The sequence below is a fragment of the Hemitrygon akajei genome, chromosome 31 (assembly GCF_048418815.1).
Source record: "Hemitrygon akajei chromosome 31, sHemAka1.3, whole genome shotgun sequence".
Taxonomy (NCBI): Eukaryota; Metazoa; Chordata; class Chondrichthyes; order Myliobatiformes; family Dasyatidae; genus Hemitrygon; species Hemitrygon akajei.
Window position 1 is genome coordinate 11,652,999 of NC_133154.1, and position 7,993 is coordinate 11,660,991.

Consider the following 7,993-nt stretch of genomic DNA (forward strand, 5'->3'; position numbering starts at 1 on the left):
ATGCAGCTGCCCCCTTCACTGGCGAGTAACAGGAGACGGAAGGGAGTTGAACTGAGCCCTCTAGGTAAATTCCTGGTGTAGAATTTCGCCGCGAACCTTGAAGTAAGCGGTTAATTGAAAGAATGCCAGGAACTGCAGAACCTCTGATCAATTCAACATCATTTCAGCAAACGCGATACGGGGAGGGGGATGGGGGAAGTGCCACAGACTCAGCTCGAATGCTTTCCAGCCAGCCCACGTGAACAGCTTACTGCCCTCATCTGAAGCTTTCTTTGGCTGAGCGGCACGGTAACACAGCGGTCAGCGAAACACTACTGCAGCGCCAAGCAAACCGAGCTCCATTCTGCCGCCATCTTCACCGAGCTTGCGCGTCGCCCCCGTGACCGCGTGGGTTTCCTCCCGGTGCTCTGGTTTCCTCCCACGGCCCAACCACATTCGGATTAGTGCGTGTGTTGGTCACGTGGGTGGAAGAGGGCGGCGCAGGCTTGTTCAAAGGTTCCATTTAATACCAGAGCACCTGAGATTCTCACTCTTCACAGACGTCCACCAAACAGAAGAAAAAAATCCCAAAGAACGAATGACAGATAAAGCACAAGAGCCCCAAAGCCCCCTACCCTCCTCCCACACACAAGCAGCAGCCAGCAGTATCAACCCTGCCCCCCCCCACCTATTCTAGCACCGAGCATCAGCACTCCCACCATGCAAGTGACGGCAGGCCAAATCTAGACAGAGCAAAACGTGGTCGATCGGTGAGCTCCAAAGATGAGAACTAGCTGCCGTGCAGACATCGCGGTCTGGGCGCCGATGTAGATCGAAGGTCCTGACAGGTCCCCAGCCACCCTGAAGAGGAAAGTAGAGATGTTAGAATGGGAAGAACTTAACGAACTGGGAGAGGTTGCCCTCTGGCGCCATCTTTAGCTCCGCCTTGTTGGGCTCTACCTCCACACAAGTAAAAATAAAAACATCATCGTCTTCATGGAGGGATATCAGGGTCCTCGGAATGCCCTTTGCTGGTGGGTAACTGGCATATTGCCCAGACTGAACGGTCAGCACAGTAATGCACCTAGTGGAGACGGAGTCTTTGATCACCAGGCCCCCACGTCCCATCCTGACCCCCGGTGCCAGATGCCTGGGGTGGAACAGCAATGTAGCAATTAGTGTTAACGCTTTCCAGTGCCAGTGATCAGCAGCTGGGGTTCATTCCTGCCACTGTAGGTGTGTTTTGTACATTCACCCCCCCCCCACCTCCCGTGACGCTATGGGGTTCTTCCAGGTACATTGCAAAGGTGGACGGGTTAGGCTTAGCAAGCTGTGGGCCGGAAGCATGGCAGTAGTTGAAGGCTTCCCACAGCACAGCCTCAGACTGTGTTGGCCGTTGACGCTTTCACTGTATGTTTCGATATACGTGTGACAGACAAAGCTAACCTTCAGAAGTCTGAAAAAATCTGGCTTCCCCCCCCCCCCCCCCCCCAGTGTCCTTGCTTTCCCCCCCACATGACAAAAACACGTGGACTGGTAAGGTTAACAGGATGTCCCTTGTGTGGAGGTGAGTGGGCAGATCTGATGGCAAAATGAAATGGGGTTAGTGTAGCTGGGTGAAGCTTGTACCCTCCAAAGAATGAACAAGATTCTAATATTCCAATGTTTGGGAAAACTCAATATGGTGAATGCCAAGTTACTGTGTTCCATCACTGGAGGGTACAGACGTGGGAGGCACAGTCTAAGTACAAGGCACTTAGGCTGAGGTAACTATAGGCCAGTTAGCTTAATATCTGTAGTCAGGAAAGTGCTTTAAGTCATTAAGGAAGAAACAGAGAGATATCTGGATAGAAGTGGTTCCTTCAGGCAGATTCAATATGGATTCATGAAGGACAGGTCCTGTTTGACCAATGTATTGGAGTTCTTCGAGGATGTAATGAGAGAGGTGGATAGAGGGGAGCAGGTGGATCTTGAATTTCCAGAAGGCATTTGATAAGATGCCACATGAAAGACTTCTCCATAAGATAAAGAGGTATGGAGTTGGGGTAATGTATTAGAATGCACAGAGGATTATCGTCACCATCACCACTCTGCGGCTGATCATTGGCCTTCCACCAGTCTTTAATCTGAGAAGTTCTAATAAGCTCTTCAAAACTTTTTCCTGTCCATCCCTTCATGTACTGTAACTCAAGAATGTCCTGCACCATCGACCACAACTTCTTCTTCCATCAATTTTTCCCTTCACTACAAGATGGTAGGCATAGAAGACAGGTTAACCAACAGAAGACAGAGAGTTAAGAACTGAGTCGGGTCTTGAGGACCTGAGTTATAGAGAGAGATTGCATAGGTTAGGACTTTAGGACTTCATTACCTGCAGCATAGGGGACACTTGTTAGAGGTACACAAAGTTATGAGGGGTATAATTAGCATAAATGCAAGCAGTCTTTTTTCCACTAAGGTTGGGTGAAACCAGAACTAGAAGGTGAAAAGTGAAATGCTTAAAGGGAACCTGAAGGGGAATTTATTCACTCAGAGGATGGTGCGAGTGTGGAACGAGCTGCCAGCAGAAGTTGTATGGGCTCAATTGCAAAGTTTAAGAGGAGTTAATGATTGAGAACAGAGCATTGAGTGTAGCATATCTAAGCCTGCTGAAGATACTAAGTTGAGTGGAAAAGCAAATTATGCAGAGGATGTGGAGAGTCTGCAGAGAGATATAGATAGGTTAAGTCAGTGGGCAAGGTTCTGGCAGATGGAGCACAATGTTGGTAAATGTGAGGTCATCCACTTTGGAAGGAAAAGCAGAAGATCGGGTTTTTATTTAAATGGGGAAAGATTGCAGAGGGACTTGAGAGAGCTGGCGCATGAATTGCAAAAGGTTGGTTTGCAGGTGCAGCAGGCTATCAAGAAGGCAAGTGGAATATTGATCTCCATTGCTAGAGGGATTAAATTTAAGAGCAGGGAGGTTATGCTGCAACTGTACAGGGTACTGGTGAGGCCTCACCTGGAGTACTGCGTGCAGTTCTGGTCTCCTTACTTGAGGAAAGATATACTGGCTTTGGAGGCGGTGCAGAGGAGGTTCACCAGGTTGATTCCAGATGTAAGGGGGTTAGCTAATGAGAAGAGATTCAACCACCTGGGACTATACAGGCTGGAATTTAGAATGAGTGGAGATCTTATAGAAACATACAAATTATTAAAGGAATTGATACAATAGAAAGTGGTTTCCATGGGTAGGTGAGACTAGAACTAGGGGCATAGCCCAAGATTCAGGGGAGTAGTTTTAGGATGGAGATGAGAAGACTGCTTTTCCCAGTGAATCTGTGGAATTCTCCATCCAGGGAGGCAGCTGAGCCCACCTCATTCAATATACTTAAGACGCAGTCAGGCAGATTCTTGCATTGTAAGGGGGATTAGGGGTTATGGGGGAAAGGCAGGTAGGTGGAGCTGAGTCCATGGCCAGATCAGCCATGATCTGAAATGGTAGAGCAGGCTCAGTGGGCCAGATGGCCTACTCCTGATCCTGTTTTGTATGCTCACGGAGTTGACAAGAAATTGATTCGCAAGGGATTGTTGCTCTATATCTGATCCCTTGCTTGGTTGTTGGGGAGTAGAGAACACTGTTGCCTAGAGACCTTCAAAGGGTTGTGGTAAGGTTAACGCAGGAAGTTAGAGTTGCAGTGAGTGAGGGTGATACAGGAGTATAATAAGACCATAAAACCATAAGATACTGCAGCAGAAAGAGGCCATTTGGCCCATCGAGCCTGCTCCTCCATTTCATCATGGCTGATCCATTTTTGAACCTCTTGACCATGTCGGCATGCTTTTCTGCATTGAGTTGCTGCCACATGGTTGGCTAATTAGGTATTTAGGGTGTACCTAATGAGGTGGCCAGTAAGTGTATGAATTTTTGAGGTGTCAGTTTGCTAATATTGGTATGACAGTAAACAAGAAATGGGCAGTTTTTAAGGAATATGTATTTTACAGTAAATATACATTCCTTTAAGGCAGGGGTTCCCAACCTGAGATCCATGGACGCCTTGCTTAATTGTAATTTTTCATAGCATAAAAAATGCTGAGAATCCCTGCTTTGAGGCAAGGAATTTACACGAGATGTCAACCAATCCGTGGCTACTAAGAAAAATTAAAGACATTATTAGATCAAAAGGAAAAGGTTTATAAAGTTCCCTAAAAACAGTTGCAAGCTGTATTCACATTTGCTTAAGTCATAGACCATTTGTCCCTCTGAGTCTATTCCACTCTCCTCAAATTCTCATCCATTCCTCTCCCCCCACGTTACTTCCCTCAGCCTACGCAATAAAACCAAATCACGGCGGCCAATTAACCTACCGACCTGAACGTGCCTGGGCTGTGTAGGAAATCGGATGACCCAAGGGTCACAGAGAGAACATGCAAACTCCACACAGGCAGCACCCAAGGTCGGAATGAAACCCAGGTCATCAGAGCTGTGAGCCAGCAGTTCTACCAGTTGAACCGTTGGGCTACCCAAGTAAGTCTGAGCAACACACACGAAATGCTGGAGGAACCCAGCAGGTCAGCAGGAGGGGAGCAAACGGTCAACCTTTCTTCGCTACTGGAGAAGAAGATGAAGGGCCCCAGAATGAGAAGGTGGGGTGGGGGGGAAGGAGGAGGAGTAAAAATTGGCAGGTGTGAGGGAAGATGGGCGGGTTGAGGAGAACCATCAATTAAGGAGCTGCAAGGTGATAGGTGGAAACAGGTGAAGGGCTGAAGAAGGAGGAATCTGATAGGAGAGGAGAGTGGACCATGGTGGAAGGGGGAAGGAGGAAGAAAACCAGAGGGAGGTGATGGGCAGGTGAGCAGAATAAATGGGGCAAGAGGGGAGCCAGAGTGGGGAATGTGAAAATTGCCAGAAGTTAAGGAAACGGATGTTCATGCCATCGGGTTGCTTCTCTGCTAAGGAATTGATAAGGGAAGGAAACAAAAGAAAACAAGAAAATAGGAGCAGGATTGAGTCCCCTGCCCCTGAAGTCAGTCCCATTCTAACTTTGAATCATAGAGGCACAGCAATACCCGTCATGGAAACAGGCTCTTCTGCCCAACATCTGTGCTGACCAGGTTGTCTAACTGGGGTAGTCCCATTTAGCCTGTATCCCTCGCTACCTGCCCCTGGGCCTCAACTCTTCTGCTTTAGTAGCTCATTGCCCTCACCTCCCAAGGATCGAGACTCAAGCAGCAGCTTTATTCACCGTAGACATTTTATATTTGCTGTGGTGTGTTGGTCAGACCACAACGTGCAGCCAAAAAAAAGGCGCATTCAGCAATGATAAAGAATAAAGAATTCTATAAAGAAATAAAGTTAGATGCTAAAGTAAGGATATGGAATTAAATGTGCATAAAATACAGTACTGTGCAAAAGTCTAAGTATATATATATATATATATATAAAGACTTTTGCACAGTACTGTACTTGTCAATATGGAGTGGAAAGCGTGTTTGTAAATCTGGTGAGAGCAAGGGCAGAGTACTGCGGGGGGGGGGGGGGTGGGACAGGTGGCAGGGAAGGAGAACCAGGGCAGGGGGTGGCACGGGAGCAGACGCACCCAACGCTGAGACACCAGGCAAGGTCATTTGATTCCAAACAATTGGTTTATTGATCATTACAGAATATCTCTCTGGTGCTTCCCTCTCCCTTCCCCTTTTCCCAACCATGATTCCCCTTCCCACTCTCAGTCCACCATAGGGACCCATGTTGGAATCAGGTTTATCATGACTCACGTAGATCATGAAATTTGGGTTTTTTTTGGTGGCAACTATACAGTGCAATACATAAAATTACTACAGGACTGTGCAAAAGTCTTGGGCACCCTAGCTATATGTATGTATGCCTAAGGTTTTTCCACAGCATTGTACATAAATAACAGCATGTATTTACAATGTAAACAGCTTTATAAAAAGTGGTTTCGTGTTTACAGTGCTTGCGATGACAGGGTTTAAAAGATAGAGGGGGCTGGGGTAGGGTTAATCAGATTAACTCCCAGGTCTCCCTTAATTGTATCTCCCTGCTCCTTAAACAGCTCCTAGAAAGGAAGGGTACAATACAAGGAGGATTTGAGTACAAGATTAGGGATGTATCTCTCCAATTACAAAATTTTAAAAGATTAAAACTACTTCTGAAATATTGGTCACAGCTCTGGTATCCCGATCAAAGGGGGGGGGGGGGGGGATAAACTGGCACTGAAAGGGGTGTGGTGAAAGTTTATCAGACTGATTATTGGGACGGCAGGCTTGCTGTATGAGTAGAAGTTAGCATGTGTTCTCTTAAGATTAGTAAAATGAGATGGAGCCTTGTCAAATTAACATTGAACTATATTTCAATATCTATCTTGAACATACACAAGGACTGAGCCTCCAGAACCTTATTAAATTAATATCAAAGGATGTTTCAATTTTTACCTTCCACATATTCAATAGTTTGCATGATTTTTATTTTTTTCTCATTTCCCTTGCACATTGGGTGTTGATCTTTTTTTTCTTTAATTGGGTTCTTTCAGGTTTCTTGCTTTGCGGCCACCTGTGAGCGGGCAAATCTCAAGGTTGTATAATTTGTACATTCTTTGATAATAAATGCACCCGAATCTTGAATCTTGAACCTCCGGAACCCTCCAGTAGAAAACGATGCAGGGATGGGTGTCAGGATCCGTGGGTCACAGCCTCAGAATAAGTGGTCAGCGATTCAGGGCGAAACAAGAAGAGGTTTCTTCACTGAGTCATAGAAAGTCCTACAGCATTAAAGCAGGACCTTTGACCTATCCGACCAAGTTGTCCACCTGAGCTAATCCCATATTCTAAACCTTTCCTGTCCTTGTATGGAAAAGTTGCCCATCGTGTCTCCTTTCACCTTAAACCTAGAGTTTCCAGATTCCCTAATTTGGTGGGATAAAAAACTGTAACCATCCACCACATAATTTTATAAACCTCTGTAAGCTCATCTCCTCCGCCCCCTCCACTCCAGGGATAAAGGTCCCAACATGGGCAGCATAGTAACGTAGTGGTTAGCACAACCCTTTACAGCACCAGGGACTCGGTTTCAAATCCCGCTGCTGCCCATAAGGAGTTTGCATGTGTGTCCCCCCCCCCGTGACCACATTTCCTCCGGGTGCCCTGGTTTCCTCCCACAGTCCAAAGACGTACCAGACGCTAGGTTAATTGGTTATTGCCCTGAGATTAGGCTAGGATTAAATCAGGAGATTGGTGAGTGGTGTGGCTCAAACTGTATCCCAGTAAATAAATAAATACCCAGCCACTCTTTCTAACTTAGACTGGTAAATCTTTGCAATTTCCTACCGGAGTATTCTGGTTCAGTCCCCGTGTAAGTCCGAGGCACAAACTGAGACTTCATTCCATATCAGGAGAATCTCGAGATTCGAGATTAATGGGGGAAAGTGATGGAGAGGTGAAAGACCTGTCATGATCTTACTGAGTGACAGTCCGGGAGGGAGAGGCTTCAATTTCTAATGTACAAGCTGGAGGGGCCGAATGGCCTACCCCAGCTTTCTTGCAACCATAGTACTGGAGCACAAACCGGACCGGTGCCAGAGTTTAATGCTGATAAGTGTGAGGTGCTACATTTTGGTAGGAATAATCAAAATAGGACATACGTGGTAAATGGTAGGGCATTGAGGAATGCAGTAGAACACAGTGATCTAGGAATAATGGTGCATAGTTCCCTGAAGGTGGAATCTCATGTGGATAGGGTGGTGAAGAAAGCTTTTGGTATGCTGGCCTTTATAAATCAGAGCATTGAGTATAGGAGTTGGGATGTAATGTTAAAATTGTACAAGGCATTGGTGAGGCCAAATTTGGAGTATAGTGTACAGTTCTGGTCACCGAATTATAGGAAATTCAAAAGATAGGAAAGATGTCAACAAAATAGAGAGAGTACAGAGGAGATTTACTAGAATGTTACCTGGGTTTCAGCACCTAAGTTACAGACCTAGGTCTTTATCCTTTAGAGCGTAGAAGGTTAAGGCGGGAC